The sequence below is a fragment of the Dermacentor albipictus genome, chromosome 3, assembly GCF_038994185.2.
Source record: "Dermacentor albipictus isolate Rhodes 1998 colony chromosome 3, USDA_Dalb.pri_finalv2, whole genome shotgun sequence".
NCBI classification, from domain to species: Eukaryota; Metazoa; Arthropoda; class Arachnida; order Ixodida; family Ixodidae; genus Dermacentor; species Dermacentor albipictus.
In genome coordinates this window covers 191,572,457-191,598,764 of record NC_091823.1, presented here as the reverse complement: position 1 = coordinate 191,598,764, position 26,308 = coordinate 191,572,457, and the positions used below count along the sequence as shown (strand labels likewise).

The window sequence follows — 26,308 nt, the reverse complement described above, 5'->3', positions numbered from 1 at the left end:
GTTGTAGAAGGATTGAAATCCGGGCCAGTTGGTCCACACTTAAAGAAAAAAAGCCAGTAAAAAACACAAAGGACAAGAGGAGAGGTTCACACCACAACGGCTGGAAAAGAAAGTTGTCTTCAACACCGCTATTTAGGAGCAGCGTCAATGAACCCCATGTCGCTGTCTGTTTTCGAGCTGTTTGGCATCTTCACACGGCATCGGGAAGCGCATCGACGCCTACGTGCTGGCTGCGCTTAAAAAACGTTAGGGTTGCGAAAAGAGAAATAATTAACATAAATGCATGTCGCGTGCATAACTAACGAAAATGCACCATTCCGCTCGAAAGGCGAAGCACCGATTGCGATAGCAAATTAGTAGATAGCTGTAAAAAGTAAGCATAGTCATTTTATCGGCCGTATAAACGTGTAAACATTCACTTAGTAACTATATTAACAATGATTGAATGTGTAGGCATGGCTCAAAGAGGACGTAAAAAGAAACAGACACACAGAGATATCGCTGGCTTTGTGCGTCTTGTTCTGTCTACGTCCTTGTTGACTCGAACTATACGCATTCTATCACGGAATCAAACGAACTAGCCAGCCAACGTGCTTTAAATCAATTAACCAGTACGTTGTCGCGCATGCACAGGTGAACATGAACACATCTCGCTAGATGAGTGCGGAAATCCGCTGTCAAAATTCTGGAGTGCGGAATCGCGGAAGCAGTAAGTGAATTGACCTTCATGTATCTCTCACTTCAACGTGAACGAAACATCGAAGGCACAGCACATACGAACCTACCGGCACTACGCGCACAGTGCAAACATCACACATCGCTTTGAAGACGAGGCCCGCGCGGGCGTGCACTTTGGCCACGTACCAGATCACTTTCAAGACACACGAGCGTTGGCAACGCGTCCCCATGGCGTCCGCCAATGATGTCTACTACGGCGTCCGCGATTCGTGGGGCCAACGCCATAGTGCCGCAGCAGTAGACGCCGTAGTTGTCTCCACTCTCTACGAAGGGGCGGGTGAGGAGGACATTGAGGCAGATAGCAGTCGCTGGAGAGTAACGCCCCTCCTCCATCGTCGGATCCCCCTGCCTCGTGCGCGACAAGTGCGCGCCTTCACCCTGCTCGCCCTCACACGCTTTCATTCGCACACAAAGCATACTGTGCGCGGCCACGGTTTTATCGCCCTCGGACGTTATACGAACCGCTTAGGGTGAACGTCTTAGCGAACTGCTTAGGGTGAACGCCAAGGCGCTCAATTTGGTGGGTGATAACAATCTCGGTTTCTGTAGGGTGTTTACGAAAGGCTTGTGGCTAGTGGACAACAAGAAGTTAACACCAATTAGGCATAGCCAAAAGACTTCACTGCAAGTAGCTACAAATATATCTGGGTCAGTCTAGGAATGGCACCCTCCACGGGAGTAAGGACCCAGTCGCGTAAGCCATTACTCAAATTTTTGTGTCGCTGCGCTGTCACAAAATCACACAGTCCATGCGAGCTGGCATCCACAATCAGTTCAGGATGTTTCGAGGGATCAGAATAAGCAAGGGTTCATGCATCATACATGGTTCATTTCAGTTTGGTGAGAGCATTTTTATGAGCCTGGGTCCACGGCCAAGTAGCTTGTTTCATTATGAGCTCTTGCAGTGGCTGTGTGAAATCTGCAAAATCACGCAAGAATTGACCTCAATAGCTGAGTCTGGCAAGCAGGGATGTATAAGAAAACCTGCAGCGAAGATTTTGGCCTGTGTATTCGGATAGCAATTCTGAAAGTCTGTGTGGCCAACAAGAGTCACGGTTTCACTGGCGCCCATCGTGGCGTGAGCAGTACATTATTAACTTTGAAGACAAGCGACCGACGAGTGTAGGCTGTGAAAACATTACCTTCGCTGCGTGCACTGCTGCTGTTATTCTGGCTGTCTTCATGAGTAATCGTGCGGACTTGGTTCTTTGCTAACACGCACAAAGTTTCCTGCAGTGTGGACACCATCTTGTTTGGGAAAAGCTGCACATATGTTTTAAAATGAAAATTTGCTTCCTTTCTTCTTTGACTTTTCTGCTGCGGCTGCTGCTGCTGCTGCGTTGCCAAATAGAACATACATAGGATTACGACCGTATCTCTATATTTCTACATAATTGCAATTATTCCTGCACATCGCATGACTGTCATGGCCATTTATCGTCCTCTTTCTATTCACACCATGTTGCAAGGTTGTCATCTCGTTGTCATGCCCGCGGCTCGTATTTCGGAATGCGAGCTGCGCGTGGAAAGACACGCTCGCGGTCACCACCATGTTGTCGTGAAGTGTTTGTCGTCCTACTGTTGTTACCTCTGCTGGCTGCTGGCTACAGCCTTGCACGGCTCTTCAGTACCAGACATAGTGCGAGCAAACACCGAATATAGTGCATGTTGAGACGGCCCGCAGTGCCAGGTGATGCACGTAAACGCGGATGTGAACTCCAACGTCAACACGACGTCGTTGGTATGCCGTCATCTTCTAACATCGCACTCATGTCATGGTGCGCATACTTCTGCCGTACTCACTGGTTCTCACTTCGTTGCTATATCGTTGTCCTCGCACTAACATCTTCAAGACTTCGTTGTCATACCGCCATTTTGTCATCCCCAGGCTGTTATCATGCCATTGTCGTCTTTGCGTCGTAATCATAGTCACCATCATGCCATCTTCATCATTATGTTGTCGTAATGTCAGCATTCTGCGAAATTAAGAGGCAGCCCAAGGGTAGAAAAAGAGCCTTACGACTGTTAAGAGCGTCACTTGTATCTGGTTTATAGAAAGCAGACGAGATCATATTTATAGGCGAAGGTGGTCATGTGCGCACATAAGCTTATGCAGAATACTCAAACAAAGTTTGCATCGTTATCCAATCACACAGTGCAGAAACTATCATTCAGCGCTACGTAAAGCCCCAGATGTATCGCTGACACAGTCACGTTTCATGTTGGTGAAATAGGCTGCCATTGATTCCCATGCAAAGGAATGTTTGCTTTTACCAAGAATGCGGGTATGAAAAGAATCCGGCTCATACATAGAGGAATCACAGTGCATAGGAAAATGTGCATTGATCTTATTCTTTACTGGCTGCTCGTGTGCCCTTGCCCTATCGTTTATGCAATGGCCTGTCTGCTCGAGATACACCATGCCGCAATTCAGGGGAACTTCGTAAATCACACCGACCACACAAGCCACATATGCCTTTGTATCATTTAGGTCACTTGCGTCCCCATATTACCTTCTGCATATTTCGAAAGTTAACCAAAGAATTTCTGCTAAGCAGACACGACTTCTCTATTTCTCTACTCCAAGCATGCAATTATATCAGCCCTAAACTTGTAAAACGGGCAACGGCTAAACGGGTAAAAGCCGCTTGAGAAACAAGCAACTTGACTGAGGCCCGCAGCCCCCTCTACAAAGCACGCAGTGATAGCATACATATTCAAAATACGAAAGCTTCAAACCTAATGCACTTTCACAGGAAACACTAACAGAAAGTCAAATGGCAAAAAATGCAAGATAATGTTCTTTATTAATGATGTTAGCAAGAATTGATGAAATGATCGCATAAAGTTCGTACAGAAGTTGTTTGTAACTTTTATTTAATTTCATATATTTATTACCTGAAAGTGCCGAAGAACAGTTCTACGCCTTAACATGCGTGCACTTGGGTTACACAAAAAAACATAAAACCGAAAAACAAAACAATATTTCAAACAGTGGTACAAAGTGCAGCAAAATGAGTGAGCTAATGAAAGACAGAAGACAGGTAATGAGCAAGCGGTAGAGCTGAATATATGAAGAACATGACGTAAGGTATTTTGTTGTGTTAGAAGAAGTGTTATGGCGTTAGAGGTGCAAGAGGAATTCGCGTGAAAACGCTAGGATTACGCAAGTTAGAGCGAGGCACGCAGAACGTTACAGCTGACAGTAACCGCGCACAGGAGAAGTTGTTGTGAATTAGTTAATGCACGAATAAGTAATCACGGTATTTCCGCCTTATTTCTAGGGGCAGAACATGTGCCGCCCACGCTCATAGGTGTAAACACAAAACGTCCAATAAATCGATCGTACAGGATACGAAAGGAACGCCGCTGAATACATTTAATTTTTGCAACATTGGTCAAATTATTGCAGTTCCATACAACAGAAGTAAACTTCGAGCGCATAACAGAAGAATAGAATAGAATAACGAAGTGCATATTCGTAAACTTATTAGTCATCCTTGTTATGAGGCCTAACTTCCTGTAGCATGCACTAACAATGCTCGAAATATTTTCTTCGAAAGTTAGCTGAGAGTCAACCAATATTCCTTAGTTGCGCGTACAACTCGTTCCTTTCAAAGGAATCTTACCATGCGAGTGGAGGACACCAGGTGCCACCGAGAACTGACGACTGGATCACATTGTGCTCCGCTTCTTGAAACAATTTCATGTGGAAATTTCACCGAAACCCATCTAAAAGTAAATATTCTTTTTTGTGAAGTTGAGAGGAATCGAAGGACACCAAAACTTGGGAGCGGGACCCGCTTCACGAGGACCTATCAACATACAGAGCAACGAGTTGCACAGGCGGAGCTAACCCCAACAACGGCTTCGGTCGGCGGCGCAGCGCGGCGACGCTTGCATGTGCAGGGGCGGCGACGAGTGTGTGTGCGTGGACTTTCTGACAAATACAAAACGGACTTTTTGGGACATTCTCTCGCCAAGTAAGAAGCCAAAGGTGAGCGATACTTACCTCACATTTGGACTTTTGAGCGCGAAAACCGACGTTTTTGGCAAGAAACAAGTGAACGTAACTGTAGACTTGGCGCAGCGGAAAACGGTGGTGTGCAGCATGCCTAAGGAGGCCTAACGACTTTTCGATCATATGGAAGACGACGAGGAGCTTCCCGGCACCTCTCGGGCATCGGAGAAACATGGAAACGAAGCGAGTAGCGTCTCGCAACGAGCGGAATTAAATGAGGAAACGCGGGCGTTGAGCGACTCGTCTCTCGACAACGAGGGGAACGCCTCGACAACGAGAAGAATGCCGACGCGGGTCTCCCTCGTGCGTGGACGGACGGCGGCTGGCGCACCGTTCTTTCACGCAGACAAAAAAAAATCAAACAAGCGAAACAGAACCCGAGAAGGCAACCGAAAAGAAAAATGAAAAGTCACCTGGCAACTCGTCCGCCGCCGCAGGAAGAGTGAACCAAACCAAGCGGGATTTTCGTCGTAGACAACGCCGCGGCCCACCACCCCTTCTAAAGAAGGATATAAAGGTTATTCTGAGACCGCACAAAGGCCTCATAGACAAGAATCTGCTCGGATCAGAGCTCTCCGTGGCAGTGATAGAGGCATGCCGGAATAGTTTTGGAGGGGACAGCTTTTTATTGTGAGTCCACCCCGGATCGAACATCGTAATATTATCCACGCCACACGAACAAGTGGCGGGAAGGCTCAGAGAGATCAGCCAGCTAAAAATCAGAGGACAGATTCACCTCTTTAACGCGTACGTGGCAAACCCTGAGGACGTCTTGGGAGGTATCGTTCACGGACTACCACCCGGAACAACCCAGGCCGAACTTATGGCCAACCCTCAAATACGGACTCAAGGGGGGAACATATAGAGAGCCAGGATGCTGAGCTCTTCGAAGTCAGCAATAATAACTTTTACGGGTAACATACTACCGAGGTGCGTCTACTTCTTGGGTGCAGAGGCAATCTGTTGCTCCTATAAGCCCACCATACAAGTTTGCAAGATCTGTCGGTCAACAGGACATCGAAGCGACGCGTGCCCGACTCCGAACGGCAACGTGTGCTCCAAGTGTGGGGCATCTCATCTGAACCAAGGACACGAATGTGCGCCGAACTGCGCCATATGCGATGAGGAGCACGTGACGGGAGACAAATCATGCCGAAAGAAACTGAAAAACGTGCCTCCCCGAATATCGCGAGTGCAGCAGCCCCGAATAAAAACAGAATAGACCAACTCGGAGAGGGAATTCCCTCAGCTCGCTCAATACCGTCAAAAACCTCATCGCTGGTTTTGCTCGGAGCGAGAGGAAGCGGCGCAACAGAGCCGGCAGGGATCCAGGTCCTCGTCAAGATCGCGATCAAGATCAAGGAGCTGGCGACAACCAAATAAAGCCAATAGACCCGAGGAGACTCCCGGGAAACCTAGCCTGAAGACATCTTGTAGCAGCGGAGAGAAGAGCTCCCCCAGGCCGGGAAAGCAGAGGAAGAAGCAGCAGCCGCCGGTCGGACAACCAACCAGGTGAGCTGACTGAGGGTGGTGTGTCCCAGTGCTCCAATAACTGATAACTAGCAGTATAGGAAAATTATAGGAAAGAATAAAATATTAACACAAGAAATTAAACAGCTTAGAAATCAGATGGCTGCGGAACGCAAAGTATCAATCAGCAATCTCATCAATGAAGAAAAATTCGAAAATGCCATTGAAACATTGCAAAACTCGGGGTCGGTAGGCTACCCTAACGAGGGTAAGAAAGAAGCACAAAAACGTCCTACCCAAGAGGAGAAAATGGAAACGAGCGAAGGGATGGGCGAAGACGCATTCGGTACCCCGTCGCAAAGCAGCGGACTAATACAGCAAGTGCAGACCCAGGTTCAGGAAAACAGGAAAGTTATAGAAGATTTCAACAAACTTTTACCTGTTTTCATGACTGAAATTAAAGCTTTCCTCGGAGAAGAACTTGGAATTCAGAGGCAGTACTTAACGAAGCCGTGGGAGGATTCCAGAGGACAATAAATAAACGCCCCCTCTCCATCCCGGTTAGTGAAAAACCATCAAAAGCGGGCCGTGACGACGCGGATACGCCCGTACTGCATGCCCAAAAAATAATACGAAAAGTGCAGGGCAATTAGAGATTTGTAAGTGGAACTGTCGCACTTTTCACAAGCGCGCCGCAACACTCCAAAATTACATAAACTCGGCTACGATTCAGCCAGACGTAATATGCCTGTAGGAAGTTGGCCCAAAGATGGTCAAACTGCAGGGATATTACTGTCTCCAAGATCTCAATTATCCCCGCTTAGCCGCACTGGCTAGCAAGAGTATTGCAGCAAGGGTAAAACATATAGAAAGTCCTGACATAAATCATCAAATAATTAGCCTGCTTCCTCTGAAGAGAGGCAGGGCAAGGATGGTGATAGTAAATCTATACGGTCCTAAAGATAGAAAATAGGACTTTGCAGAACTCCTTACTGAGGCAGTCAAAATTGCTGTGGCCAGAGACAGACTCATGGTGTTGGGAGATCTTAACCCACCCAACACCACTTGGGGCTATCCGAGGGGATTCTCCCAAGGTAATGCGTCTCGAACACGCCGTATCCAAACTAGGGTTGAGCCTAATTACACTCCCCATTACGCCTACGAGGATGGGTAACAGCGTAAGTAGAGACACGTTCCCAGACCTCACCTTTACACGTAATGTTAAGGACGCCAAGTGGACAAACCTCGAAGAGAACCAAGGCAGTGATCCCTACATAATCAGCATTTCCCTCGCGAGCCCCAAACTACACAGGATCATAAGTGACGTGGTGATCGCTGACTGGGAAAGGTTACGACGACACGGTTCCCCACCCGTCTCCGTACCGGAGTCGATGAGGGACTAGTCAGAATACATAAGATTGTCGCACAAACAAACATCTAAACGCATCGCAAGAACCGCAGAGACGCCTGCAGTAGACAGGCACCTGCTCCACCTGTGGGAAAGCAGGCACAGTCTGCTGAAGAGGTGGAAAACCCAGAGATTGAATAGGAAACTGCTCCGCAGAATCGCTGCTCTAACGGAAGAGGCGAATCAATACGCTAGCAAAATTGCATCCGAGGGATGGATCCAGTTCTGTAGTTTGCTACAGGACACTCTGAACACTGCAAAAACGTGGCTCATCCTGAGGAACATGTTTGACCCAGAAAAATCAAAATCGGCGACGAGCAGAACATTACAGAGAATCACGGATGAGTTTCCGGGTACGGATCAGGAATTAATACAAACCCTTAAAGACAGATACATTGGAGAAGATACCAATACTACCAGGCGTCCAATTAACTACATGGATGTAAAAAACGAGAACCTCGACGCCCCAATAACCAAGGGAGAGGTCTTTGCGGCAGCTCAAGCGGCCAAAAAAATACTACCCCTGGTGCAGACCAAATTACAAACGCAATAATTAGGAACCTCAGCGATAAGGTCATAGAGGCTGTGACAAACAGTTTTAACGAACACTGTTGGCTCAAACGGAAGATCCTCGATGAATGGACTGAGGCCAAAATTATAATGATATCAAAATCCGCGCAGAAGCCATCCCTGCAGGCACTGAGACCCATATCTGTAACGTCGTGCACGGGGAACCTTTTTGAACGGGTTATTCACAATCGCCTTCAAAACTTTATCTAGGACAAGGGCCTATTTTTAGCCGCTTTCCTGGGTTTCCACAGTGGCCTCTCCACTCAGGACGCATTCCTCCTATTACAGGAGGAAGTCCTGAGTTCCCTACCCAAAGGAGGAGAGCATTTGATATTAGCCCTTGATCTAAAAGGAGCGTTCGACAATATCTCGCATAAGGCCATCCTATCCGAATTAAACAACATCGTATGTGGTGAAAACACCTTCAATTACATAAAGGCTTTCCTAATAGGGAGGAGTTCTACATTAAGCGTAGCGCAAGTCACGTCGGAACCTTTTCAGATGCCAAACAAAGGTACCCCTCAAAGAGCCATCATCTCTCCTCTGCTCTTTAATATCGCCTTGAAAGGACTCGCGCGGGCCCTGGATGGTGTACTGTATTTGAGATACAACTTATATGCAGATGATTTCACTTTATGGGCAACGCGCGGATGCCTGGCTAGCAAGGAGTAGGCACTCCAAGAGGCTGCAACAGCAGTTGAAAATTTCGCCAGGGCCAGCGGGCTCAGTTGCGCGCCAGATTAATCCGAAATTATCTGGGTACAGGAAAAAAGATACAAAATTAATGGAGACATAGACATACATATTGAAGGCGTCAAAATAAAAGAGGTAACCGTTGCAAGAATTCTGGGTTACTGGGTTCAGAGTAATGGAAGAGCAGACCACACAATAAACATGTTAAAATCAGCGACGAAGCAAGTTTCCAGATTGATACAAAGAATAACGTATCACAAAAAAAGGAATAAAGGAAGCGGACACAAATTGATTAGTACAGGCCCTTGTAGTGAGTAAGATAACGTACAGTTTACCTTTCCACGTACTAAACAAAAGTGAAGAAGCAAACATCGAGTATATCATTAGGACAAAGTGGCCCTATGGCTACCGGTAGGCACACCAACCCAAAAGCTATTAGAGCTCGGAATAGAGAATACCTATTCAGAGCTAAAGACGGCGGCACTGACTGGGCAGAGAAGTTGTCTAATGTTGAATTCCAATGGCGGAGTCGGAGCAGCCGACGGACTCCGCGAGCGAGCACTCGACTCTGGCGTAGAGCAGCGCCTCCAAATCCGCGAGTGGAACACAATCTGCGCCGCTGGAGCAAGGCGGAAGCGGAATTTCTATCTCCCAGTTAACCAGGATGCCTTGCGTGTTGTCATTTCCTTCCGCTGTTTGCTCCCAGCACCCCCACACCTGTCACTTGTCTCTTCAGCGCCGTTAACCTGTCGTTTTTTTTTTTTAAAGTGCGGAATGGACATCTCGCCAAGCCTGCAGCAGCTTTTGCTTCCTCGCGAGTCGTGACTGGTGGCGCCTCCCAGCAGACAAATGTGGTAAAGGAAATGCGTCACGCAGAGTTCCGGTCCACTCCGCCGATTTTGGCGGAGCATCTTTTTCTGCTCCATGGAGTGACTCCCGCCCTGAATCCCCTCTGACTCTCTCATTGGAGCACCTTACTCCCGCCTTCACTCTGTCATTGGAACAAAGTTGCTTCGAAACGAGCAGAAAGACTTGCCCCGACTTCACCATTGGAATTCAACATAAGCCAGGCGAGGGCGGGGAGAGAGATACTCGCTAGGGTGGGCTTCCCACCTTACCCCCCGAACCTGGACGATGTACTGGTGGCAATCCCGGATCCCGTCCGGTGCAAGATCTCGGTCGCTCTCCAGCCTAAGAATATTGACCCAAACCAAAACAAAAAGCGGAGAGAGGAGAGAGTGAGATGGCTCCATAAACACCTAAAAAACTAAACAAATGTTTTGTATGTGGACGCTTCTATAGTCGGATACAACTTTAGAAAAAAGGGGAGGCCCCGCCCAGATGACCGAAGCGGCGAAGTCACCGGCCGTCTGGCGCATGACGTCGGTCCAGAGTGCGCGCCCATTGGTGGATGCTCGTGTGCATCCTCCTCGGAGGAGTAAACGCCCCCTTTTTTCTAAAGTTGTATCCGACTATAGGTACAACTGGAGACGGGCAGTGGCAACAGTAATTGGCAGCGACAGGAGAATGTTCACGAGTGCCTCCCTGTAGACGTCCTCGATCGCCAAGGCGGAATGCTTTGCCATTGCCCTGGCGACCAAAGAGCAAGAATGGAGGGAGGCACCACACACGGTTATCATCTCCAACTCGCAGGATGCTTGCCGTTCCTTTTTGAACGGCCGCCTCCCGATAAGAGCTAAAAATTTCCTAGGTCGGATATTGACAAACGGATACAAGTTGATCTGGTGTCCGGGACACACAGGCCTGGAGGGTAACGAGAGTGCGGACGCTTTTGCTCGAGGGCTCACGAACCGAGCAGAGCCTCGAAAGCACTGTAAATCCCCCCAAACATTGCAGGAGGAGTCAAATGAGTATGACAACGACCTATCCCGAATGGCCCCTCACGAAGTTTTTGCTCACCAGCGTGGCACGCGACAAAAATACAGCACCCCTCGCAAATCATTAGAAGGGGAAGGTCGCCATAGACCTCCGCAGAATTGAAGCGGGGGTCTTTCAAAACCTGCAAAGATTAAACCCAATTTTTCCAACGCTCTTTAGGCACACCTTCCCGTGGTGTGGCGGCTCGCCATGGCTATATCACATTTCGTGGGGCTGCGAAAATAGACCACCAAATTTAAATACCTTGAAAGGTAAATTTCAATTATCTAACATTTTGGAGTAATGGGAGGCACAACTCGCCAGCTCTGACCCGGAGGTGGAGCTTGTGCTTTTGGATCACGTCAGGCAGGCGGCAGCAGGTGGAGCCTTGGACTTGTGGCCCCACCCATAGAGTTCATAACCTTTCATCCCAACTCCTTTCAATAAAGTTATTTCTTCCTTCCTACCAAGTGAGTATTCGTATAATAAAGGGTGCATATTGCGATTAAAGGAAACAAGTGCCTTATATTAATGGGGAAAAAGTGGGAAGCACACTACACCGCAGAAATATTCGCATTTTCCTGTAATAATTCACAATCCTGCTCTGATTATATTTCACGGTAAAGTTTATTATCGTAAGCGTATAAAAGTAAACGCCAATAACGCAAACATTCTTCAAGCTTGTTAACAAAAATTATGAAAAATATTAAGCTTAAGATCCACCCTTGCGGAACACCGGAAGTTGATTCATAAGCCAAAAATAACTTAGCACCAACGCGAACATAATTTAACCAAGTTGACGGGTAGTCTTTAGTCGGCGTGCACAGCCTAGTGCTAACGACGTAACTCCAAGAGTTTATAGATAAGAACATCACGAGAAACAACATCAAGTGCGTTTAACAAGTCGAAGTATACGGTGTCTAACTTTCTTCGGTTAGCAACAGCGGGTCATGCAGCATCAAAAAAAAGAAAGAAGTTTTGTTTTCACATACCTACCTTGAACGAAGTCATGTTGGTATGCACTAATCTTATGCTTAAAGAAAAACGACAAATGTGTAAACATAGCTATTTCAAACGCTTTTGCAAACGGGGACAATAGGGACACGGGGCGATCCGTTTTGATATCACTCGTGCTGCCACTTTTATGAACTGGCACAACTATTGCATTCTTCCAACAATAACAAAATGTACTGGTACGCAAAGCAAGATTCAAGATGTGCGTAAGGAGGGGATCAAAAATAGAAGAACAGCCTTTGATATCAAAACTTGGCATAAAGTCGTGAGCATGACAACGCTTTCGTTTGAACTTACTTATGGCCGCCACGATATCGTGTTCTGTAAAACTTCAAATGTTGAAAATGTCATTGAAGCTACCCTGCCAGTCACAAGGACTAGGAGCGTGCACTGTTTTCAGGAAAACCGAGGAAAAATGCTCAGCCCATGCATTGGTGATATTGTCGCAGTTTCTAAGAATAGCACGAGATGGATGATTTATGACATTATTCTCAGCCCGCTCAGACCTATAATCTTTTACATAAAACTAGAAACGTTTTGGATACTATTTTACGCTCTATGCATTACCTATTTCACCTGGCTTCGCAAGACGCAACATTTTTCGTATCACTCCAATGATTCCGTTTTCTTGATCTTCCTTTGGCACCCCAACTTTTTACGGAGTAGACCGCATAGTTCCTTACAAAAACACGTAGGATAGCGAGCAGGATGAAACTGTTTCCAGGGAATTAAGGCTTCCAAGCACGTGTTACATTATTACTAAGGATGCTAACTGCTTTGTTAATATCTGTGGCATGGTACAATTCAGACCAGTCAGCATCATTCAAGCAGTGGCAAAGACCCAGCTAATCGCCGTTTGGAAAAACAAATGCGCAAACAGACTCGCACAACACTTGAATCACTTCTAGAAAAATTGGGAATCCAAGCGGAACATGCCAATGGTCAACAGAAACCATTGACCCAACAGGAACCAACAGTAACCGATTGGAGCTCGAAATCTAAATTATGAAGTAAATCTAGAAGGGTTCACAGTGCATTCGATATTTTTCCATCGAATAATTTGCCCACGCGGTGACCACCTTTCACTGTTCTGTGTAACGAGTTGCGTATACAAGTGTTTTTATCAAGATGTGATAACTCAAGAAAAAACACAAATTTTCTTTTTCTTTAAATAGTTCTTGTCCGGCGCCTGCGCTTTAATCAGAAGCTGCAAAGTTTGCAATGAAGAATTCGGTCACATGAGCGATAAGAACTGAAGTATGTCTACTCTGTCTATTGCATGACTGGGCGTGACTGAACGCGCAAGCTAGGCGGACACTTGTGTTTTTGGTTTGTGTAGCTTGACGAGTACCAAACAGCTGCTGGTGATTAAATACTCCTCGTTATATTTTTTTGGTGGAGGTGCTCGCTATGCCTCATTAAAATCCGGTCCTGTATCTCCATAGCGGACGCTACATTTGTCCCGTCACCATGCCAAAACACAGTGCGCAGCCTACACTCCACACCAACGCCGTCAGTGGTCATCCTTGTGGCTCAATGTTCCCGCGATCGTGGCCCATTCAGCGGCACAGATACCAAAGACGCGGAAGATTGGCTGGCATTATACGAGCGCGTCAGCGACCACAAGTGGGACGAGACGATAATGCTTGCGAACACAATTTTTTGTCTAAGGGGTACAGCACGCTTCTGGTTTAACACGCATAACTGACAAGTTGGGATGCCTGAATGCAGAAGCTACGTGACTTGTTTGGGATTGCATTAGCTTGCGCTGGAACGGACGCGAAATTTGGGATCAGTGACAGCAAAACTGCCATACAAAATTTTAGCAAAGGAAGGATCTCGCCCTTAGCGGCCAGAATCCTAGGCCAGAGAAAGCTAGATAGAAAAATTCAAAGAATTTGGACTCCGGCGCACGAAGCCATCCCCGGCAATGAGGTGGCCCACGAGCTGGCTCCAGATCTCTAGCTCCGAGCCGCTACGGGGCCCCTCGATGACCGAGGGAGCGGAGAGCGCATGCTAAAATATGGGGAGATCACGCAGCATTATATATTGGCTCGTAGACTGGTATCCCCGCCAGACCCAAAATTAAACAACAGACAAGCAGTCGCGTGGAGACGACTAGAAACTTATACATATCCGCACCCGGTTATGGTGAACCACATGTTCCCCGAGGCCAGGAGCGATAAATGTAATCTTTGTGGGGCGAGAGGGACCCTCGACCACATAATATGGGAATGTCCGTACTCTCCCGAGGGAACGCACAAAATAGGTAGTAGAGACACCTGGGAGACCCTGCTGCGCAGCTCATACTCTGAGCTCCAGCTCCGGCTCGTCCAACTGGCTGAAGAGGCTGCTGGGACCCAAGACCTCCCAGCCTGCATCTGAGGCGGCGGCACTCGCCCCCTGACCTGCGTGTCGGGGTTGGGTAGATCATCTTTTCCGTTGGACATTAAAGTTTATTCTATCTATCTCTGGCCGATCAGTTGGGCGACAGCTTCCAGCGAGACAAGAACTCGCGTCAAGAGCTAAGTCGGCTATGGAATCCTACGTCGCCTATATTGAAGACGTGTTAGCTCTCTGCCGGAAAGTTTACAAATACCTACCGGAGGCGGACAAGGTAGGGCATGGGTTAGAAGGCATAGATGACGAAGTTTTCAACTTGCTCCAATGTAAGAACTGCTCCACGGTTGAGTCCATCATCACTTAATGTAGACGGTTCCAGCAGGATATAACCAGAATGATTACTGAGAGCTTTGGCCGACTTCCTAATACCACTGCGATTCCTTCATAAGACGATCCGGTGACGCCACATCCACTCTCGACTTATGACAACCATACCTTCCTCCTTCATGACGCTTCGCCTCGTTTCTCCATACCCACTTCGCTCAACGTTACCTATACCTGGCGTATCTATACATGGCATTATTTTACAGCGCGCTCGGCGCGCTCCTTCATAGTTTCTCGGGCACGCAATTCGGTTCACCTCCAGGCGCCTTCCTCGTTCACTTGCTGGGCGGCTTGAGATAGACACCACTGATTTGACTACTTGGCTAGTTACGCTAGTGCGCTTAACAGAGATTCTCACCGATGCATGTGGCATTGGTGCTATCCTCACTGAAATACAGAGTGGAGCAACTCGAATCAAAGCGTATGTCAACCGTCTTCTTTCTTCACCAGAAATATTTTATTACTGAGCGGGAGTACATCACTCTTGTAGGCTATCGCAAAATTCCGCCCGTACCTGTATCGTCGCCGTTTTACAGTTGTTACAGATGACCATCCGCTTTGCAGGCTGTCAGCCTTTACAGATCCCACCGGAAAGCTCAACAGTTCGGCACTACGGCTACAGGAGTACAAGTTCTCTGTAGTCTACTTATCTGGAAAGCTGCACAAGCAGGACGACTGCTTATCCCGCCACCCAGGTGCCCCACCCAGCTCCGCCGAACGTGCAGCTGACGCCAGCGCCTTGGCCATCACGGACTTTCTTCATGTGGCCGTCGAACAGCGCCGTGATGCACCGTTACTCTCCCACATTGACTCTGTGACTGTCTTCGATATGGCAATCCTGACCCTTCAGTCAGTATGTTCTTGCTTCAAGGAAATGTATTGTGCCGGCGTAACGTCTGCTAGTCGTTCCACATCATCTGTGCGGGGATGTCCTCATACAGCCCTACGATTACATTTTTCACCGACCATTGTATATGTAACGACTGCTCCCCCTTCCCCCCTTATGTAATGCCCTAAGCCAAGGGCCTTTGGGTAAATAAATGATGATGGTGATGATGATGATGATGATTCTCCAACCTCCGGCCGGCTACTCGGCCTTTTATTTACTGCGAGGCCGGGAATCCTTTTCTCTTTAGACGCAACACTTCGGCGTGATCAGGCGTCATCCACTTCATATAGACACGTGTATTGTTTATCTCTGGGAAGACTCGAAATAATATCGAAAGTTGGTTCAGGAACACACATCGTCGTTGCAGCTTCAGTAGAATCGGAGAGGAGAAATGCATCGCTGACAGCTGCAACTTCTTCAACATATGCCGTCTTCGGGCCCTTGTTCAGGTCTTTATAGTTGCGGCTGAAGTTCGCCATCAAAGCCTGCGCTTTTCCTCCGCGCAACAAAACAATACCCTGCGCGGCACCGTTTTCACGGTTGAGTAGCAGGTGTTGGTAGTTCTCGACGATGGCTTCCCTGCCTTCGGCTGCATCTGACTCGACAGAAATCGGAATGCTGGCGCGAAGCCGAATGCTGAGTTGGTCTTCAAGTACTCTCAAAGCACGCCAACTGGAAGTACTCTCCGGTGCTATTGCATGGTCTGTGGACAGCGTTATCGACTTCGTCTTAAGGTCAAAGACTGTGACATGGTGTTGCTAGAAGCCTCATCGCTGACAGAGGAACGACTTTTACAGTAGAGCTCACCCAAGCCATTCTGCAATGCAACCAGACAAATCACAGGAGAACGATCTTTCACGAACAAACGATCGGTCTTACCGAGAGGCTGCTAGCATGCTACATGCTCGCCGACATGCTAGCAATGTACGTCGACGTTGAGCAGAAAACGTGGGAAGCCGTCCAGCCATACGTAACTTTCGCTTAAACCACAGCGGTGCAAGAAATAACGTGGATTACGCATTTCAAGCTGGTTTATGGAAGGAACCCGATGAACACTCCCTACGTCACGGTGCCTCACGTCACCGACGACTAACGGAGAGAATCTCTACGTCGTGCTCTCTCTCCAGTGTGCCGAAAAAGTGCGACCGCTCGCCTGCCTTCGCATCAAGAACCAGCGGAGTACCGACAGCCTTCGCTTTAATCTTCGACAACTCTATGTGGAATACCAGCCTGGCGACCGTGTTTTAGTTTCGACCCCGATTCGCCGACGGGGACTTAGTGAGAAGCTTTTGCGCCGCTATTTAGAAACTCTACAAGATCATCCGACGCATTGGTGCATTTGACTATGAGGTCGTTGCAAACTGTATTTTTTCAATCACAGCGGCATCACTCAGGACTTGAAGTAGGCCATGCGCCTTAAATAGTCATCCATCTTAACACATTGTACCAGTGCTAACGAAGTGTGGGACTTTGTTCCTTTGTTACTTTTTTCTTCAATAGGTGCGCTTCGTTTACCGCTCTCCTGTTAAGTTCGTAGCATATCGACGAAGCTATTTAAGGGGGTGGAAAGCATCGACATGTGTTCTTGTTTATCTTTCTCGGGTGACCGCTTGTCACGGGATAACAAATGTGAAATGTTATCACTCGTAGCAGGACACGCCTGCATATACCTGACGTTTCTCGAATGTTATCGACGGTTCTATCCGTTGCTTGTTGTCACCGCACCTTGTGTAATCTGATTGTATGCATGAAGCCAATTGTGTAGTACTCTGTAGAAGACACCGGAACGGCAACGATAACTCTGGAACCTTTAACGACTGACATGTGAAAGCCGATGTGCTTGACTAAATGATCATATTTCGAAAATCGCCGACTGTGTTCGCTGCTTTCGTTGTGCTTCGAGCGTCCCTTCCATTTGTGGGCACAGATTCTACCAATAAAACATTAGTTTCGTTATTCACTGTTACGCTACTGTGTGTTTCACCGTCACAATATGCACATGACGCCAACACCTGTGCTGCCATCGCATGCACAGTAGCCCGCGATTGGCTTTCTTTATCACAGGGGGCACGAAAGTCCCTTTATCATCGTCGACACAGAGATGGCTACTTCCCTCCAGGTTTTCTTGTCCTGCTCTGTCGCCCATCACGTCGCGTTGCCTTGTGCGCGAAGCTCCCGCGACCTTATGTTGGGCCCTATCGAGTCCTGCGCCACATAAAATCGTTCAGCTATGAAATATTTCCACATACACCCAAGTCATCAACAGCCACACCACAATGCCACATTGTATATGCTTCCCCCCTCCAACATTACAACTGTGACACGCCGACTCAACCATAGCGGCGCTTCATCTGCCGGTGGTTATGTTATGATTGCACCACGAAGACGACACCAAATAGGTCACGGCTGAATGTCCGAGCTAGGTGGAAACTTGCGTTTTAGAGCGCGGCTTTTAAAAACCTGTTCCTGCGGCGAGCGTCGGCGGCGTCGGCGTAACCGAGCGAATGAACACCGCGAAGAGTGAAAGCGAAGGTACAGTGCAGCGGGAGATGAAAAAAAATCTGTTAGCAAAGAGAGGAAATGGAAAGCACAGGGGGAAGGTGCAACGGATCCATGAAGCGGAAAGCGGAGGGGAGACGGGCTGCGCATGCGCTGAGTTGCTGGTGGCCACGGCAACCGCAGCTGAGTGGGGGTCCTACCTGCTGTCTTAGGAGGGGGGGGGGGGGGCAGGGTGACGTGAGGTAGGGAGGTAGTAAGGTAGGGTGACGCTTCGCCGCTGCTTTAGCTGCTCAGGTCAGACCACGGTACCAGCGTGTGGGACGGGAATTATTGCTCCTGCAAGGGGCTGTGGCGAGCAGTTACGAGTAAGGATCGATGTGACGCACCCTAGGGTGTTGTCACCGCTGACACTGGTGGCATGATTTCCCCGCGAGGAAGGGTCGCTGTTGTCGTTGGTAGAACGACAGCGTGAGAAGAAAAGCGTAATGCCGAGCTAGACGAGCTGTGCGGCGACACTGGTTGTGATGTGGCGCCAAAAAACGCGCGTCGTCTCTATCGAAAGAAAGCACTGCATGAGCGAAGGTCTGTCTTTGGCGGCTGGTGTGAATCATACCCACGTGTCACCCACGGGCTGCCTCTCACGTTCTTCCGATTAGCGAGGCAGACGCGCCACACTTTGCTCCGTTTTGGAACGCGCCACATGAGAGATTATCTGCGCCAGCCAATATATCGCGAAATAAAAACACTTATAGAGCTAGACTCAAATTTCGCATTAGACAGTATCGTACTCGTGAGTGAACTTTTGTTTCAGCTGTATAGCTTGACGAATACCAATCAGCCACTGCCAAATAAATACCGCAACAATATTGTCCACGTTTCTCCTGTTTTACTCCTTCTTTATGTAGTTGGCAGCCTTAAAAGTGTGACAAATACATGAATGAATATATAAAATAAAAAGTACAATAGCGAATCAATTAGTAAATAACTAACCAAATAATTATATAAGCGTTCCCATGCGATCGAGACAAGCCCACATTGCTGGGCAGGTGAAACCATGCTCCCTGCATACTTCATAAGGGTGTGGCTAAAGGTTCTGTTAGCAGTCGTAACTACTCTATTTCGACGGGGAGGAAATCGGTGAAGTGTTTTAAATCAGTATAGTACTGACCGAACAAAACATGTATTTTTGTACAAGTGTACATTGTTTTAAATACATGCTATGTACATTCCGCAGGTTTTGTTTCCATGTATCAAAAGTAATCGGGTGAATTATTTGTTAATATGCTGGTAAAAAATTGTGAATGCTGTTATATTTTTTCTACTTAGCTGAATTTTCTTTTTTACCAACTATTTTACTATGGATTGCTGTGCCGTGATTTGTTGTAATCATTTTACATGTCTTATGTTGGATTCACAACTAACCTTTGATTAAGGATTCTACTTGTCGTTTTTGTAGTATTATTACATATATCTGCAAGCAATTACGCATACACCTGCCCTCGCGATTCGAAAGTGTTGTGCGATACCAAACCATATATAGAACCCGTACAGTCGTCGCTTTGGAAAGCTCTCTAAAGATAATGTTTCAACACCCGTTCGGTAAAAACGGCTACAGGCGCACGGCTTTAGGTGCACGATAAAGAGAGGTCATTGCATGTGAGAACCGCGGCGTGCGATTCCATATACCTTTGCTTGCGGGGCATGCCTTCGAGGAAAGCTGCTGTTTCACTTGCGCAAGTCTTAGTGCTCGGTTATGGAGCAGCCTCTTTGTTCTGCACGGCGCATCAAGCAATGAAGTGACGTTTTTGTCTATGCTGAACAAGAACTTTAGGTCAAAATGAAGCTTACGTGTGTGCGCCTCAAGAGATAGACTAGCGTCATCTGTAGCAGGATTACGCAAGAACCGTAGTACACGTTTCCCCAAAGGCGTGCTTTAAAAGCAGGATGCAGCCGGATTCTATGAGCTTATCATGGGTAAGTTCAAGGTATAAAAGCATTTGCCAATGGGTTCAACTACGAAACAATGCTCGTGCAGTTGTACTTAGTTGCACGTTGAAAATATTCCAGCTGATCAAAATAAATCCGCAGTTTTTCACTGCACCATGCCTCATATAAGATTTATTTCGCATGTGAAACTCTAAGATTCTATTTATTTAAGCCTTTACAAGCGCAGAAGTCAACGAACCCTAGTCATGCAAGAGGCTTGGGTAATGCTGGCAAGAAAAAAAACGGCGTGTATTGAATTATTGTAACATTGTTGTTCATGTGAACTTATGAAAGGTTCTTGCATTGTGCGCAGCCTATATTGGCACGCATTTTCATGAATAGACGTTCAGTCGGCCAGATCCACTCGCCCTCTCTTCTTCCAGAGCTGTCCTCCTCCGTTTTCGTGCTGCTTATAATTAAAGAAGCGCAAATGAAGTAAAATATTGAGGAAATAGATTCGTGACAGCTTCAAACTGGCCCTCGGGCCAAAGGGCATGTCGTCTTTATTTTTTCTCCTATTGTCTGCGCTGTTCAGCATATTATCCACAATCAGAAACCATAGAGCCGATTTCGGAACTCTTCTGCACTTCGATTCCGATCTGTCGTACATGCCTGTGCAAGATTTTACGAAAATCAGTTATTTTTGTGAGGAAATAATTTCTTCCTTGCTTACTTGAAGCGTCAACACAGGGGTAACGCTTTAGACACAAGTGGATCCTAGAGCGACCTGGATTTCTTGGGCTTTCCCTTATACAGGAACAACCACTGCGGTTCCGATAAGGCGAGGGTCTAGAGGTGCAGTTTTCATTGATGTCAATATCAGAGTTCGTAGGGAGGATATAAAAGCATTTCTATCTCTCTATTTCAAGCATCTGAGTATAAATGACCCAGGTAACACTTTAGGCTATGCCGTTTTGTCAATCATAAGACCACTTAGCAGAAAAACACCTTTTCCAGGTTAGAGATCTCTAGGTTGTCCACAAACTTGTTACCGTTTACGGATTACTGGTTTACTAGGGCCATGCAATGCAGATGCTGATAATGTATTGGTATTCCATTGAAACAGGGTGGTGACAAACGGTCACCTACGCCTGCTTGAGTTTATTAGGTATGCTATACATGCTTTCATAGATGTTATACATGCAATACAGCGTTATGTTGTGTGCTTCGTCCAGCTGTGCTTTTTTCTTGGCATCTGCCACCGACACGAGTGTGTCTTCCGTAAGAACGGAGGAAGGTTTTCCGCTAAGGCTACCTGAACTCGGCCATCCGCCACCTACATCCCTCCAGATGGAAGGCATCGCCACTTGTAGCGTGGGGCTCCTCGAGTCTACAGATAGCTCTACAGTAGAATAAATGGAATCAGACGGTGGATTCACGATCTTCAGAAGTTATCGTTTGAAAAGAAAACTGCGCCGGACATCACCATGGTGTGAGTTCACGACGACTAAGGACGCTCTGTCCTTTATGATAGGATATATGGCTATATCAACAGGTGACAACCTCAACAGTCTTAATAGACAATTCTTGACCGCATAGCACCAGGCCAGATAAATTAAGCTCGTATGAACGCCCGCAAGAACATACCCACGGTTGATGCCACAAATACAACCATGGTAGAGAATTTAAAGGGAGTTCAGACACAGGGCAGTATTCCAGGGCGTCCTTCCGTAGTGGATAGAAAAGATACCTCCACTGGTGTGACTCTGACGTAAACTCTCAAATAATGGACGAGAACCTCACGAGACTTGTGAGTTCAACAGTTCAGATATTGAATCTTCATCGCTTCGTAGTCACGTTGCATTAAACTAGTGTTCAACTCAGTTTCTTTACAAGCGTTTGTAAAAGTGGGTTATCTAAGGCATCTTGCGTGGGCATACGTGCCAAAGCCTCTACAGTGTCACAGTTGCCAGCAGATAGATAACGCGAGTGGTGGGTGCAAAAGCTTCATGAAATGTCAATGATGTGGCGGGAGTAACCAAATGGAAGGCTGTCAAGCGGATGCACCAAAGTGTCCCATCTGTGCTGGATAACATGACGCGTCCTCCAAGTTGTTTCTGAAGATCATGCATGAAATACGGACGCTCAGAAAGATAGTGAAAGGTAATTCTTCCCGTAGAGAAGGGAGCAGCATCTGTGTGCCTTCTCAAGCACAAGCGTGCCAGCAGTACAACTAGGCCTCCTGAACCGAAGGCTCCACAAGCGCCCCGTGTTTTGGTCCGCACAACCACCGACAAAATCGGGAAACGTATGTAAAGCCCGAGCGATTGTTGGCAGTATATCGAGGCCGCCTAGAATGCCCACAGTGAATGGCCCCGCGCAAGTTGCTGCTGAGGTTGCCTGGCCTTCCTAACCATCGATAGGCTCTTGCAAGGATCATACGGACGAGGATTCTACGATGCGTCCCGCTGAAATGCTTGATGGAGCCAAGGTCCAGAGCATGCTTTGACAAGGGATGAATACGATGCGTAATGTGTTTTCTACACCTTAAAGCCGTTGGGCTTTTTAGGGTGTATATTTGCCGCATAACAATAATCGCCACCTGTCTTGCTTGCGTTTCCTTTCCTGAAAATCCTGCGCTCGGTACTTTTCTGTCGACAATGCTTTGTCATACTGATAACGCGCACGTCATTCGTGACTTGAAAGTACCGAGCTCGCAGCATTATTGAAAAGGAATGCGGACAAGACAGATGACGTTTATTGTTGTGGCGCAAGATATGACTCAAAAGGTGTAAACTTTTCTTAGAATGCAGTCTACGTACACCATCCGCTTTGGATGCATTACATATTATGGATACAGTTAACTTCCTTTCCCTTTATCCTCTAGTAGATTCAACACTAGTTAAGGAGGGAAGGTGCTTAAGGTGCGAAGTCGATGATTGGAGTGCATGGTGGCAGCGCAAAGGAAGAGCCGTAGTCCGGCAAAGAGACACCTTATTAAAATGCCGAGGCGTCTGTGCGAGTCGAAGGCCGAAATTCCGCTCTCGCCCACATAACCAAAACATGACTTTTTATGCCCTCAGTTGCAGAAAGGAGTCGCAAACCAGCCAATCACACATGCGAGTACACATCATTGCAAACAATAGCAGAACCACCTTGGTGCCGCACACGGCATTGGTGGAAGCAGTGGAACCTTTACAACACGCAAGGTGATAAGATTGTTCAAAGACACCTGTCATTTCCCTCTCCCCTACGTCAGACTCCGAGTATCGGCCGTTGATGTCCTCGCCTTTTCTCCTGCAAGCGGCTGCCACGCAAGCTGCGAGAATGTTTACATAAAGCCACGGCTTATTGACTGCATGTCTGCCGGACAGTAGGCCGCCCAGCCAGTACTGAGAAAACTCTGTCCCCCGTGCAGCTGTCGGCCGGTTCGCTCGAAATCCAAACACCATAATTGGAACCCGATGGCGATCGCACACAAAAGCATCCATCGGTCGCAGCCGCCTAAGTGGTCGTAAAGCTACCGCCGTTTTCACAGGCATTTCTCAGAAGGCACACGCGGATATCAAATATTGACACTCAAACCGACTGGCAGTGCCGCCTTGCCCAATTTCCGTGACCGAGATGCTCGACGGGACATGTGCGAAGCGCATGGGCATTAGTGGTGGCGGTGACCTCAAGCACCCCTCCCTTTTTCTTCCCGCCCGTCTCTCCGAACGGTCCCCTTCAGCTCGGACCGGCTATCCTTTTGTTCCGAGTGAGGGTGCAGATATGGTGCCTCTTCTTAGGCGTGGCCACTAATCTAATTTCTTTCCACGCGTGGGTGCTTCTCGCGTCGGCTGTTCGTGGAACTCACCTGCGTCCTTCGTTTCCGGTTACTGGCCGATACAGCGGCGTGTGAACTGGTCCTGCGCTTTCCTGTAGTTGCATAAATGGGGCCACACAACAGCAAGTCCAACTCCCTAACCTCCAACTGACAGATACCCTCCGCTTCTTGCGGCTCTGCGGTAATGTCACAATATGGCGCTATGAGCAATAATTCGTTTTTTTAAAGCGAATGCCTCGATCTGTTATCATACAGTAGAGCACGTGTAGTCTACATGGACGCCTTCCAGATTTTCTACAAGCCCGTTCCTTTTGTTTGCGAGCACAACGTTGTATCTCCCTTCCGACTATCAGGTCATTTACAACTTTGGTCTCGGGAAAAGATTTCCAGAAGCCAAGTTCTGTTGTGCATACGTCGTGCCATGGCGTACGCCCTACATATGGTCGTGGAACATGCTTCTAATAAATACATCAGTGTTACGGTAAAAGATGAACAGCGCGTGTTTTCGATCATTGGAGGCTACTTATCGCTGAAAGAGAGATTTGATCTCCTACAACAGACTTCTGTCGTCCAAACGTGCCCTGGATCATATATTATTATCGGAGACTTTAACACTGACAACTTATTATGGGGCAGGGTTACAACGAATAGATGGGGTTAAGAATGTGCAAACTTCATAGGTAACGATGGTTTGGCAACCGTTGATCACGGTTCTCCTACGTTTCTCCAAAGCCGGACATACAATAGCTCCTTGCATTTGTGTCCAGAAGTCTTGTATCTCAGCAACCTGGTACGCAGATATTCACGCGCATGATAGCCACCATATACCTACGTATTTACAACTGCAATAATTCCTTTAAGCGGCTCCACCTCGTCTTCATTGTACTAACTGGCGATATTATCAGACCTTGGTGGACAGTGCTTACTGAGACCAATCTTTGGTGCCTGATGCAGAAAATATTATTACCACAGCTCTTTATCGCACGACAAAATTCATGCACCTATAGGTACCTAGTAGCTCCACCGACATCGTATAGCTGTGCGTCGCCGCGACGAGAGGAAATATCAAAGAACGAAATTTACCCAACATCATGCTGTCTGTCGCCAAGCTTCATAAAATGTCCGTTGTGGGCTCGGCGGCTGTGCACAGACGCAGATCGCTAAACCATTCGCTCTTGTCATGCAGGTGTTTCAGCGCGCATTCGTGCGCCTGTTGCTCCCAGCCCTAGTGACGGCTTCCCTGGCAGCCCCGCTGCAATATCGGGCTTCGTCAGGTGAAACTGACAGGATTGCCTGTCACCCCTCTCTGATGTGCGACCCTGGTTTTTCAACTGCACCGACCTTCAAGCCCCTGGATTTCGTAGGGAGCGGCGGATCTGCGTTCTTGATGACACCGCTACTGAAGGCGGTGGTGCTCGATGCAGCATGGACGAACCTGTCGTCATCGACATCAACCTTACGGTCAACTACAAAAGAGCAGGCACTACCGGTGGCGCCTTGTGGGCTCGGCGGCTGTGCACAGACGCAGATCGCTAAACCATTCGCTCTTGTCATGCAGGTTGGTAAAGCTTACAGTCTTTTTTGTAAGAAGTCTAGCAATTATTTCCTGCTTCAGCTGCCGAGCCCGCACTGCTGCCTTCTTGTCGCTCTCTAGTGCTCTGATGTAATTAGTGCCTTGTTGATGATGTCGGGCGATATCGAAAGCAACCCGGGGCCGGACTCCAACGCTTTGCTAGTTGAATTGAAGAACTTGTCTGCCGGACAGTTAAAATTAATCAGTCAGGTTCAAGACCTGAAAGTTCATTTGTTGTCGACAGTCAAAGCTATTGCTGATATGGGCAAACGCATGACTGATCTAGAGGGTCATTATCAAAATCTTGTCTCCCTGCGCTCTGATTTTGAAGCCGTCAAAACGTCTACCGCTCAAGTGGCCACCGTGGTACACAGGCTTGAAACGCGTATTGATGACGCCGAGAACCAGTCACGACGCAATAATCTTATTTTTTATGGCCTCCCTGAATCAACTGCATCAGAGGCGTTTGCCCAGACCGAGCAACTTATCATCAAGCACTGCCACGATCATCTTAATATTAGCATCGAGCTGAAGGAAATTGAGCGCGCACATCGTCTCGGTCATCGCACAGGTACTAACCGCCACCGTCCTGTCATAGCAAAATTCACCTTCCATAAAACAAAAGAATTGATTCTTTCTAACGGCCGCAAGTTCAAAGGAACCAGCTTCAGCGTTGGAGAGGATTTCACTCGTTCCGTACAAAACGCTCGCAGGCACCTCATAACTTTCGCGAAAAGCAAATCATTACCTTTTTCTTTGCGATTCAAAACACTGCATATGGGCCATAAGCGCTACGTCTACGACGAGCAAACGCAGTCTGTCAAAGAAATAATATAGCAATTTCCCCGTCGTAAAAATTTCTGCTACACTGTCAAGCCCAAATCTAACATATCATTGTCTGTAACCTTTGCCAACGCACGCAGTTTCCTTCCCAAACGTGACGCTTTTCCCCACCTTGTTTTATCATCCAACAGTAATATAATGGTGATAACCGAAACGTGGCTAACAGAAGATATAACAGACACAGAAGTACTAGCCGACCTACCGGAATTTCATGTCTACCGAAAGGATCGCAA

At 47.6% G+C, this 26,308-nt stretch overlaps 1 protein-coding gene and 1 pseudogene across 1 annotated transcript in view; one reads left to right on the top strand and one right to left on the bottom strand.

Moving 5' to 3' along the window:
- Window positions 1-26,308, bottom strand: part of LOC135908708 (uncharacterized) — an 834,911-nt gene that overhangs the window by 777,127 nt on the left and 31,476 nt on the right. The gene's annotated exons all lie outside the window — the stretch shown is intronic.
- LOC135908711 (uncharacterized) lies at window positions 907-26,164 on the top strand (annotated as a pseudogene).